The sequence below is a fragment of the Macaca mulatta genome, chromosome 4 (genome assembly GCF_049350105.2).
Source record: "Macaca mulatta isolate MMU2019108-1 chromosome 4, T2T-MMU8v2.0, whole genome shotgun sequence".
In the NCBI taxonomy this organism is placed as follows: Eukaryota; Metazoa; Chordata; class Mammalia; order Primates; family Cercopithecidae; genus Macaca; species Macaca mulatta.
In genome coordinates, this window is record NC_133409.1 from 120,599,965 (window position 1) to 120,614,001 (window position 14,037).

General features: G+C 32.4%; 1 protein-coding gene across 2 annotated transcripts in view; it reads left to right on the forward strand.

The window, feature by feature from the left end:
* EYS (EGF-like photoreceptor maintenance factor) overlaps positions 1-14,037 on the forward strand; it is a 1,786,799-nt gene that overhangs the window by 615,275 nt on the left and 1,157,487 nt on the right. The window lies entirely within an intron of this gene.

The window sequence follows — 14,037 nt, forward strand, 5'->3', positions numbered from 1 at the left end:
TTTCCTTGAATTACAAACATTAATAGTACTTTTAATTAACTTATTTTATAGACTGTCTTTGGCTTTTCTTAAAACAATGTTTATTTAAGTAAGCCCTTATATCAGCTTAAATGCCAAGAGGAACAATTACAAAGAAGAAATAAAACTCACAGGGTTTACTATTGAAGATTTATATTCTAGATTTACTATCCAGATGCAAATGTTAATAGCCAGTATCTTACTTTATTGAGTTATAACCACTAATGAATGCAGAATACAATTGCATTTTCTATTTGCTAATGTCACAAATGTGCATGTGCCTCTTATGTCCCAAGCCTTGTTGAAAGCCCTCAGTAAAGTCTGGTGAACATAACAGAGAAGGTCCGCTACCCTAAAGGAGCTTATGTTCCGGTAAAGAGAGATATTGAACAAAATCCAACTAAATATGTAAGGTAATCGGTGATAGTTATAAAGGATATGAACAAAATGTATAACTGAATATATTCATTCAGATTGCTAACAAAGAAACGCTGAAATATCAAAATACAATGGCTAAGAAGTTGAATTTTCCCACAGATGACATTCCAGATGTTTAGACTTGGCACAGTGAATCTGTTATACAACATCATTCAGACCTTAGTCTCCTGCCACTACAATCAATACCTTGTCCTCATGTGTATGACTTTCAGTTAACTCTGTTTCAGGCTTCTCATATTGAAAGAAATGAGCTTTGTTTTTAATTTCAAAAAAATATGATAAGGGTACAAAAACCCAGCTCACATACAGTTGTTAGGGGGTAGTTTTTGCGCCTGGATTAATGCAGTAACATGAGACATAAGGTGAACTTGCTATGCAGTAATCAGAATGGACAAAGTGTCTCAATAGATTCAGTACATTCTCAATTGATTCAGGCATCAATTCAGGGCAGGTGTGTCAGAGACTGGCAATACTGCCTCCTAGAAGGGTTGGAGAATTTAACTCTCAAAATTCTGACAGAAAGCTATGACCATAAAAAATAATTTATTCACATTTACCTCTCTCTAATATATATACTGTACTGGCCTTATTTTATATATTATATGTGTATATAATATATAAAATATATTTTATATATTATATGTGTATATAAATATATAAAATATATTTTATATATTATATGTGTATATAATATATAAAATAAGGCCAGTATAATATATATACTAGAGTGTGTGTATACATATATATGTGTGTATGTATATAAAATCTCTTATATGTATAAAATATACACAGAAACCTACAAATAAATATATATAAATATGTCTATATAGATATATATGAGATATAATAGCCTAATTGCTATATATGACATTAACTTTCCATGGGAAAAATTATAGAAAGAAATTAAAAACAAATGATTATGGGGACCAGGATGAAGGTAAGGAGTTGGGGAAGTGAATTTCAATGGAACATTAAGGGGAATCTATGGAAAAAGTTGGTTAGGTTTGGGTTCAAGATGCCTATAATATATTGGTTCGAACACACATAAACAAATGTATATAGAGAGGGAGAGGTAGGTAGATACAGAGAGAGATCAAGAACCAAAATTACACTTAATTACATGTAAAGATAAAATAGTTCCTTACTAACTGATACTTATTTTTTTAATGTAATAGAATAATTAGAAAAAGAGAGTAAAGCAAAAAAGAAGCTTTGATATGTCTATGGGACATGAGAATCTTCATAGCATGTATATACGATTATATAAAAAAAGCATCATCATGTCATGAATTAAATAGGAGAAGCACCTCAAAATTTTAGCTATAGTTAGCAGTCTTACAGTCTGAGGTATTAAGAAAAAAACACATGATGTACAAAGACTAATCTGGTTTTAAAGGACTTACAGATTCACTGATTCCTCAAAATGCTTTGCTTTTTCTGCATATGTGTAATGAGGGTCCTGTGCTTAGCAATGACTATACTTAACAGTTACAGAATCAGGTAAATAACTCTATAATGGCACTAGGAAGAAAGAGGTGTTATACCAGTGACAACTCTGGAAAAGGTATGATTTGCCTGTATAAAGCAGGAGTGAGGAGGTGGGAGAATAATATTCCAATATAGAAAACACAGAAGACTTGCTTCCAGAAGCAACTTCTTTCAACACTCTTAACTATTTCTGCTATTTACCTCTATATTCCTAAATGGCATGACTATGCTACTCTTTCTTGAACTTTTCTATTCTGTGTTTCACATATCTAATTGTTTCTACGGATAATTAAAACTTGGCTTGCTTATCACCATCCCCCTAACCACATATGCTTTCTTACTCCTTCCTCCTCACAGTTATATAAAAAATGTTATTAGTCAGAAGTCATTGTTAATACTATTGTAACCATATCAATATTCCTCTCTAATTCTATTTTTATTTTTGCTCATTTGAGGAAAGATTTACTTACATCTTCTTTTCCAGTGCCTCTATTGCATTGCTAATATTTAACTTTCATTTCAGTTCCCTAAAACTGTCTATCTTACCTAATATTTTTAGTAGATTCTGCAATGTTCATGAACAAAATATCTTGTATTTTATTTAAATAATATTTATAAAGCTTTTTGTATGTTTTTCTCCCCTGCCTTGCCTCAGTGTTTCAAAATTTCTTTTTTTCTGTGTGTAAGTGCTATTTTCTTGTTTATGTATCTGTTTATTTAGAAGTATCCTTTTAATATGAGAAAATCCTTGAATATCAGTTAATATCTAAGAGAGAACCACCAAAATGCTAATTGAAAAATCTGAATGAATGGGAATGCCGGACTGGTGATTTTGATACTATTTGTGAGTGAGCATCAAAGCCAGCTATTGTATTTTAAAAAGCTGAAATGTCATTATTGGTCGGTCTTTTCCCCTTCATAGAAAATGATAGGTGGAGATGGAGGTGAGGACATACACAGTGAGAAAATAGATTTGACAAGATTTGGTGAGCCAGAACCCAAGGACCAGTTAGATAGTTCTGTTCAAAAAAGCCAACACATTGCTAAAAGGTCTACACATAAAAGTCAACTTATTTATTTTAATGTGTTCTAAATTATTACTTCAAACCCTTAGTGAAAGTCTATAATGCAAAAAGAATGTGTTAGTGGAACTTTAGAGAGTAAAATATCAGTGCAGTTTCTAGCACAGGACAAAATAAAACACTGGGAGGATAGAAGTTGCAGCAGGAAAGAAGCACAGAGCAATGACCAAGAGGCTGGTATGACATTAGCTGAAGAGATGAGTAGGAAACACACACGTCTTCCAAGAATTGTTGATTAATGCTATTTTCAGACTGCCCATTTTGACTCTTGTAAAAAAAAAAAAAAAAAAAAAGAATCCTTATTTCCCATGCTCCCAGCCTACATTATAGGACTCATTATTAAAATCACTCTTACTTGTCAGAAAAAAAAAAATGCATGTGTTTAAAGAAACACACACACACACACAAACACAGAGAGAGAGCGGGGAGAGAGAGAGAGAGAGAGGGAGAGAAGGAGGAAGGGAGGGAGGGAGGGAGAGAGAGAGAGAGAGAATGTTCTTACCTTGATTTCTTGACCACAAATCTCAGGAAAGCCCTTGGTGCTGCCAAGTCCTGCAGTCCTGCTTCTGAATCAATTGAATTTCCGAGTATCCTAGCCTACTATTCCAGTATCTTTTTACACCATTATCAATCCTTTCTCTATTAAAATTTCAACTGTCTTTGTTTCTTATATCCCTGAGAAAATAAAAGCCACCAGAAGAAAACTTATTTATCTTCACACTAACAACTACCAAACCACATGCATCTGCATTCATAGACTACATTTTCTGTTTTTCCACATTCCTGTCTATGGTCAACCCTACTATCCTACTGCTGTATGGATTCTCTCCATTATTATTATCATTTCTTCTTTTTTCTGATGGAGTCTCGCTCTTGTCCCCTAGGCTGGAGTGCAGTGATGCAATCTCTGCTCACTGCAACCTCCGCCTCAAGCGATTCTCCTGCCTCAGCCTCCCAAGTGGCTGGGATTACAGGTGCTCACCACCACACCCAGCTAATTTTTGTATTTTTAGTAAAGATGGAGTTTCACCACGTTGGCAAGGCTGGTCTCAAACTCCTGACCTCAAGTCATCTGCCCACCTCGGTGTATCAAAGTGCTGGGATTACAGGCATGAGCCACCGTACCTGGCCTCATTTATTGTTAAGAAATGTTTATCCTGCATTTATTTTCTTCAGCATAAATTATTCTCTCCATACTATATCACTTACTATCAGCATATGAATAAATATTTACCTCTTTCTCATTTCATTTTTGAATCTTTCCTTTTTACAATGTGTAAAAAGTGTTTACTACTCTATTTGTTATAAAAAGAAAGAATTATGAAACCTGCTGTCTATATTGAATATCCATTTCCTTATTCCCCATTCTCTTTCAATCCCACTTCCAATCATGTTTTAATCCCAAGATTAAAATGATATTCTTCTTGTTGCAGGTCACTAATTATTCTCCATTTCCAAATTCAAAGGCAAATTTTCTTTCCACAGTGTAGTCATATTATCAGTAGCATTTTACCTATTTTGATTATGTAAAATACCTTGTAAACTTGCACTCCATGTTTCCACAATTATCAATTTCATCATTGTTTTCTCTTAATATTAGTGGATCCCATAATTGTTTAGATCTTCATTATTTCTATTTTTAGATATATTCACTGACTGAGGTGCCCAAAGCCCAGGTATGGAGCATACTGTGCACTTTTTAAAGTATGGAAATCCTTACTGTCAGTATCTGAGACATTACCGTTTGAAAAACAGATTTTCACTAATTAGGTAGAAAGGGAAGGAAAGAGAATTCGATACAATGAAATTCTACCTCTTTTGGTTATGTGAGTCTGAAATTACTTCACCTATGGAAACTAGAGAATGAATCTATAAATCTTAACAACCATATAAAATGCAATGTGCTGCCTATAAAGGAGAAAATATCTTTACTTTTGAGACTGAAGTATTCTAGTCTGTAAATGACTATTGATGACATCTCCAAAAGTCAATGATTTTTATCTGTAACAAAGTGCCTTCCTGCACTGTCATTATTCAACTGAAATATGCTGTGGAGTCATACAAACTGGTCAAATTTAAAGAAATCTTAAAGACATTTAAAAATCAAAGTTTTGAAGTACCACCAGGTCATTTAATTGTGGCTTTTAATGGAAGAAATAAATAGAAATATAATCCATTAGAAAGCAAAGAGCTTTGGAGACATTTGCAATTTGAAATCTTGGTCCTAATATTTCTAATGCAAAAAGAAAAAAAATGCTTCACATGTATTTTTTCATTTGTAAAATGTATGTATTTATTTATTTTTAATTGACACATAGTAATTGTATTTTATGAGGCACAATATGACGTTTTCATCTATGTATACATTGTTGAAAGATTCGGTCAAGCTAATTAACATATCCATCACCTCAACAATGGATTTCTTTTGTAATGAGGATGTTAAAAATCTATTTTTAGGCAATTTTAATATATGCAATACATTATTATTAACTGTGAAATTCATACAATGCAATAAGTCACAAAAACATATTCCTCTATTCTAATTAAAAATTTGTACCCTTTGATCAATATCACCCCTCTCTCCACCTTGCTCCTTCTTCCAGCCTCTGGCAACTGCCTTTTAACTCCATTTCTATGGAATCAACTTTTTAGATTTCACATAAAAGTGTCTCCCATGTTTGAAAGGATTCTTTCCTCTGATGTGGTAGTGGAAAATTAATCTCACTGCTTGATATGATTTTGCTGTGTCCCCTCCCAAATTTCTCCTCGAATTCCCATATGTTGTGGGAGGGACCCGGTGGAAGGGAATGGCATCATGGGGATGGGTCTTTCCCATGCAGTTCTCATGATAGTGAATAAGTCTCACGAGATCTGAGGGTTTTAAAAATGGGAGTTTCCCTGCACAAGCTCTTTGCTTGCTTCCATCCATGTGAGATGTGCCTTTCACCTTCTGCCACAATTGTAATGCCTCCCCAGCCTGTGGAACAGTAAGTCCTATAAACCTCTTCCCTTTCTAAATTGCCCACTCAGATGTGTCTTTGTCAGCAGTGTAAAAACAGACTAATACAATGCTCTATCTTAGTTCCTCATTATTTTCCTTCTAGATCTTACCTTGTTTTAGTCTCTTTAGCATTTTATCTCTTAAGTCTTTTCCATAACAGCTCCTGCTGTTATCTGGCTGAAACAAATTTAATCATGTGAGCATATTGATCAAGTCATACTTTTCTAAGTGTGATTGCACTCCTGAAGTTACTGTTATCCTTCCTGGTCCATTTATGGAGCGCCTACAATGTGCCAACTTGTCCAGCTACTGAGGGAAGTGCACAGAACACATTAGACTTTCTGACTCCATGCTGTTTATGTTCCTTTGAGACTCTAAGATAATCTATCTTTCTTGTGTTTACTCTCACTATCATAATTTTGATGATGCTGGAACTCTAGATTTCAATTGAGGCTTTAAAGTGGGTGAGGATTAAGGAAAGGTGAGATATTGATTTGTATTTTCTCATCTCTAAGCACAGGGGAGTCAACTACTACTCCCTGGAAGCAGAGGAGCTATAAGAGATGGTCTCCTCCTTCTGCACCTTGACTTCCACTTCCATGTCTTGTGGTCAGAAACTTTGGGCTGGATCCTATGTCCTGAACAAGAAATCGCCAGTCAGCCAGATCTTCTATCATCAGAAGATAAGGGTTTTGACTTATTGCACCACTGGTTTTCAACATTTAATTAATTATTAGGCACCTTGCTAAATGTGGCCCACAGGCTGAATACAGTCTGGAACTGTTTTGTTTGGCAAGATAATTTATAAAGATGAGATAATATTTATAAGTTAGATCATTTCATGATACCCTTAATTTTTGCTTCTTATTACAATGTAGAAGACCTATAGACATTGGGCATACATTTCACTTTGGTAACAACAGGCTGGCTATGAGGAGCCATTGCCTCTTTCAGATGGGACATATACTGTCTCTTTCATGTGAGTTATCAACTGTAGCTATTTAGGCTGTTTACCTGGCCACTATATACATTTGAATTTGCTACCACCATAACTTCAGAGGACAGTAAAAACAAGATTCTCCATCTTTAATAGATCCACTCCCTTCATTTGCTACTTTAGTCCAGAGTTATCTATGTATTTCAGGATAAAGACTTTTACAATCACTTCTCAGCCTTCTGCTCTTTCTATTGGCAAATGAATGGTTGCCTTCTCTTTCATATTCTTTGTTGTCAGTCCTTGGTTGGCTTATCCTTTAGAGCTATAACAGAAAGACCCTGTTAACCTTTAAACAGCTGAGATTTAATTTTCTGAGGAAAATGACTATTTACAAAAATACTCTGGTGAAAACCTACCTTCTCTCAAGAGGAGTAAAACAAATCAAAGCTGCATCTGCAAAATTTGTACAGAGCTCGGGAAGAGCTGACTAGCATTTTAGTAATTGTGTTTTTAGCATTGTGTTTAGTATTGTGTTGACCTTTGAGAAAATTTTGACTCCAAGAGAGCGGACATAGTTACCTACCTTTATTTATCAGCTCAGAACATTTATTTTACTCTGTTGTCCTCTCTAAGAGCAAGAGATGACTTTTTTTTCCTCTCCAAAGTATTGTATTTCATTTAGGAAGTTATATAAACATAGCATTAATTTCAGGCCTAAAAGAAAACATGTGTTACCTCTGGTCAGTTAGAGACATTTAACTCCAATACCACAATTGGTATTACCACAATGCCCTCCTAATCTTTTCCAAAGGGAAATTAAGTAGATCTATAGGTCCTTTCCACTCTGTGACCAAAACAAGTTTTTTTTGTTTTGTTTTGTTTTGTTTTTTGAGAAGCAACTGTGAGAAAATCTAGCAGAAAAATAGTTTAATGATGTCTTGTTCCTTAAAACATCCTTTAGAGTCTTAATGGGAACGTTGAATATTATGCAATGGCATGTTATACAAATAATATTATGTAAAACACATTTATTAAATCTCTATATGATTGTATAATAACAATAATTATAATTCACACAACAGCAGAAAAATCTTAGAAACTTCATTTTGAGTGAAATAAGCCAGCTTCTTGGATGTTCATATTTTTGACTTTACTCAGTCAAATGTAAGACATTTTAAGCCATTATTTCTTCAAGTATTTTCTGTGTTTCTTCTTCTTCATCTTCTTCTGAGACTCCCACAGTGTGTATGTTGGTCCACTTGATGGTATCCGACAAGTCCCTTAGGCTTTGGTCACTTTTCTTCAAACTTTATTTATTTTCTGAATTCATAATTTCTATTGTCTTATCTTTACATTCACTATTTTTTTCCTTTGATCTGCTCAAATATACCTTTAAGTCCCTCCAGTGAATTTTATATTTCTGTTATCGTAGTTTACAGCTCCAGAATTTCTCTTAGTTCCTATTTAGGCTATTTCTTTATTGATATTTCCATTTTGTTCATATATTTTCTTTACATTCTCCACATCCTCTATTACTTCATGAGCATCTCTAAGACAATTATTTTAAAATTGTTGTCTGGTAGATCTGCCACCAGGTATTATTTAGGAAGGTCCTGTTGATTTTCTTTTTTTTTTTTCTTTTTTGTTTTTTTCCGTTTCAATGGTCCATCTTTTCCTGTTTCCTTCTTTCACTGTGCCTTGTGATGTTTGTTGACAAGTGGATATTTGAATCTTATAATGTGGTAAATCTACAAATCAGATTCTCCCACTTCCCAGCTTTTTCTGTTCTGTTTTGGTTTGTTTTGTTTGGTTTTGTTTTTTGGGGGGTAGAAGGTAGGGACATTATTGTTTTTGTTTATTATTAGCTTTTTAATTGTTGTAAGCTAACTCTTTGTCAAAGATCAGCCTAAGTTGTAAACTTCTTCTCATGTAATGTCTAAGCCTGTGACTTTTGGTTGAGTATTTACAATCACTTTCTAATATGCACATTTTCAACTGTTATGAATAGCATTGCTATGAGTATTTATGTGTAAGATTTGGGGTGTATGCATGCTTTCAATTCTCTTTGGTGTATACCTAAGAGTGGAATTTCAGTGTTCTATGGTCCTCCTCATCTTGTGTAAAGAAACCATTATCCATTCAATGATCCAAGAAAACAACATGGAAACTATGATTGATTGTTTTCTCACTCTCACTCTCCTATTCCGTGCCTGATCCTGTCAGTTCCATCTTAAGAACCATCTTAAATGTCTTTTTCTTTCTTCACTGTTATCACTGAAGTTGAAATAATAGCCATCTCTTTTTTTGTATGACTGCACTGATATTCTCAATCAGCCTCCTTACTTCTAGTCTTACCTTTCTCCAATAAATTCTTTACAGACTTGTCTTACAGAAAAAAAGAAAAATAAAGCAGATCTTATAACTCCCCACTTAAAATAATTTAATGGCTTCTCATTTTTGTTAGAATAAAATCAAAACTTAACCTAATACTCAAGATCCTTTACAATCTGCTTTATCTCTGGCTTGCCTCTCAACATTGTATCAAAACATTATCTATTTCATCATGCAACTTAAGGAGCTGCGGCTTATTTATCAAACACACTACCCTATTTTCCTTTGGAGATTTTGTTAATCATGTTTCTTCTACAGAAATATCCTTTCCTCAGATCTGCACATGGCCATTTCCTTCTATTCAGGTCTCAACTAAGATTTTTTTTTTCTTTTCAGAGGGAACTCTTTACGATGAAATAACCCCAAATTACTTTACTATGCCATCTTTTTTTATTTTCTTCTCATTCATTACCTTAATTTGTAATTATCTTATTTATTATTTTGATTGTTAGTTGTCTTCCCTTGAGAACAAGTTTCCATGAGGACAGGGATTTTCCCTATATCCCCTGGTCCAGATATAAAAGAGATGCTGAAAACATGTTTGTTGAAAACAAACAAGAAGTAGATGAGACTGAGGAACTTGTATTTTTAGTAAATTCACAGTAAATAGAAACAACTGAACATGGATTATAATAGTCTGAACAAATGTTCATGTTTATGGAACACGATAGTTATTTCTGTTACGCTCACAAGACAGAGTCACTCCCTGGATGTATCTGAGTGATAAGTAGATAAGAGAATCCTATCATATAAAATACAAAATGAAATTTAAGATATGATAAAATGATAACTGAGAAGTCACAACTGAGATCTAAGAAAACTCAATTTCTAGCATATTACCTAATTAATAGATTACATCTTAAAGGATTAGAAGGATCTTATTCAATTAAGTATATTTACTTTGAAGTCTTTAGAGAGTGAAATATTATTTACTGGGGAAAATCAAAAGGGAAAGAACACTGAGCTTAAAAAGTTTCATGCAAGTCCATTTGCAGTAATCATGTAAAGAATGATAGAAAAATTCCAAAGGGATTACTCAGATTGTAATTCTTTATAACATGATGGCCTGTTTGTATAATTTAATCAATACCTTAAGAAAAATATGTTCCTGTAATGAAATGATACAATGCTAATTTTCCTAGAAAATAGTATTCTCGCCCATCTTTGAACTTTTCTGAATATCCTCCTTCCATAAGGAGACAGGATTATGGATTATTCCTGGATTATTCCTGGAATACTTTGGATTATTATGTATAAACAATCCTACCCACTTAGTTGATACAGCAATAATTTTATCAAGTAACCAATACAAAAATTTATTAATTCTAAGAATAATACCTAAATATTTTGCATAATATTCTGGCCACATAAGTCATAGATTAGGGTTTAATTCATGGTTAATTGAATATGATGGAGTTACATAAGACTACATAATCATTGGAAACATTGGCTATGTGTTTAGGTGTAAGGAGGCAGTAACAGGAAATTTACATTTAGTGGCATGTGGCATTTTACATGCTTTCTCCATTAATATTTTGTAACATGCATTTATGTTTTAATAAGTTAGAACAAATTGTCACTATGAAAATAAGAAAAAAAAATTCAATTCTACATGAGTACAGAAATCTTTGTGCTTATTCACAAATGTATTTTGAGGATTAAAAACCACACTTGTCACATTTGAAGGGTTCAATAAGTATTTTAAAACAAACAAACAAATACTAGCATCGGATTTGTTTCAAAAATATAAAAATATAATTTAAATAAGATTAAAATGATGATATGTAAATGAATTAATAAAGACAATGTTTTCAAGATTTTGAAATATGCCATCTTTTCTTTATATATTTTATGAGTATTGGAACAATCTATAGTATTAAAGCTTTTTCTATATTATATACAAGGGTTTTAATTATCCACAGGGTTTTTATTTAAGAAAGAAAATCAAAATTGATGATGCTTTTAGTGAAGCTTGTCTAATGTCAATTGTCTAATGAAAGTTCATTTTATAACAAGTGTTAATTGAAGATAAAAGACCAGGAAATGTACACAAGTAATTACAATTCACTTAATCTGAAGGCTTGTTTTGAAAAGTAGAATTTAATTTTGTATGGCTTTCTAACATAGACTTGGAATTTTCTGGAAGTTCAAGCAAAGGAAGTTTTCATCAATATTACAGAAAATTCAGAGATAAAAACAGCTCAGTTTAGTAAATGAATATTGGACCACATACTATAATAATACAATTAACATCTAGAAAACAACACCTGCCATCAAAGATAAACAGGCTAAGAAGACAAGCATCTATGGAGAACTCAGATTTCACTGACAATGGAACATTGATAATGATTTTTGAAGACAGGGACAGATTTTTGCTCTGTGTGTCATAGGATCACCTGCCTGATAGGTTAGTCAAGAAAAGCAATATGAAAAAGATAGAATATTTGTGAATTCCTACTGTGGACCATATTTGAAGGCACTTGTCATTTGATATCTCAACATTCGGATTTAAGCATATTGCCACCTTACACTTGAGGAGACAGGACAAATTTAAATAAGTTGTATTAGGTGAAAAAGATGGTAAATGATATGAGACTGAAATTCAGGATTGGCATTTTCTGAAACAATTCATCTGTAGAAAACCAAAATAAAAACAAAGAAATGTACAAATTCTCTATAAACTTTTAATTATAACATTGTAGGAAATCAGTCATCTAAAGCTGGAAATAAAATAAGATACATGGTGCCTTTGATATTTTTATGCCTCAAATTAAATATCTGGATTTAATTAACATTTATTGAATGATAGCTATATTCTAAATTTATTTATGCATATTGAGTTCTCCTTTCTAAAGTATTTTCTTTTAAAAGTTCTTCTGTATTCCATACCCAGGAAATAAATTTTACCTTCTTATCAGGCATATGTATATATTTTTGGAATATGAAGGTGATAGATCAATTGTGTAACTTGTAATTAATGATGAACTGAGTCTGTTGTCAGTTTTTATTGTAAAACCATTTATTTCTCCTGTTTCATCACTCTTCATGATAATCATCTGCACTTTTTTTTTCAAATTGGAAAATTAACATTCTCAGGACAGTGGAGTCACTTTAAAGTGTTTTATAGCATAACTTGTCACTGAAAAAAAATACAGGTTTCATCTTTAACAATATATTTGGATAAAAATGTATTTTGTTAATATAAAGTAGAACTACAAATATTGTCTAACAACTTAATTCAATGGTAGAAATCTAATAGCAGAAAAAGATAAGTAAAAAATAAAAAACACAGTTTGAGAATAATAAAAATGATATCTAACTAGAGGCCTTTTGAGCATATTTAATATTCCTTCAATACAGGCAGAAAAATTCTCTTGCTTTAAATATTTTAAAGACTGTTGAATAAATAATAAACCATAGGAAAACGTGACCTATATTGGCACATTTAAAGAAAAAAAACCTGAGAAGCTATTCATTTTTATATCTCTACTTTATAAAATGACAACCAAATAATTTTGGTGATTGAAACAGATCTCAAGGTCTAAGAAAGACATTCAAATTTGTTGTTGCCTATAGGATGCAATTAATCAACTATAGTAGGACTGTATTAAATATTTCACTAAAATAGAAAGAGGCAATTTTCTTTAAAGTGAAAGAAATCCCGTATCAGTAAATTCCAAATAATAATGATAAAGATTTGATCAACTTTTATTATCTCCCCAGACAGATTGCATGCATTTTCATGAACATTCAAAGAATGGATTATAAGGTTTAAGCAGATTACTAAATGTAATATGGTAATAAAAATAAGATTATGAGAATCAAAAAATAAACAATAAGTAGTTTCAGGTAATAAATCATAATCTTTTACTTAACACTTTCAATTTAAAGAATCTCCAAATCGTCTGTAATTAATTTTTAAAACTTTCTCAATTCTGTTCCATTTCAGTAAAAGCTTCCATACCTACCAAGCCATAAATCTTAGAGTCATATGTGATTCTGATCTCTACTTCATTCCCACATCCAATCCATCACAAAGTTCTATTAGTTTACACAAAAAAATAATCTTACTTAGCTTACTTCTTCCCTTTATTGCGGCTACGTCAGTCTGGGGTATCATTATCATTCATTGAGTCTTAAAATCTAGATTCCCAACAGATATCTGTGCTTCTATATTCTTATCTTCCCTTTTCCAGATAGCAGAAAAAAATGAACATAATTTTAAATATACATTTAATAAATAACTTTACCCCTATAAACCCTTCAGTGATTTTCCTGCTGTGCTTAAAATAAAAGTTAATTTTAACATGGCCAAAAAGACATATATGACTGGGACACTGACAACTTTTTAAATATATGCATTCCAATGCACATCTATGTTAAACTTTATCTTGTTTGTTTCCTTTAACATATCTAAAAATCACTCCTTCTTAGAAAACACTTCATTTTTTCTCCTCTATGCCTGGGGTGCATTTCTAACGGCATTCACATGGTTGGCTTCTTTTGATCTCAGCTCATATATTGCCCTCTTAAAAATCACTTCCTATAGTCTTATCCTCTTTATAAACTGATTTAATATCTATTATACAATCTCTTTTAGTTTCTTAACAGTACTTACCATAATCTGAAATTTCTTAGAGTGTGTGTGTGTGTGTGTGTGTGTGTGTATATATATATATATT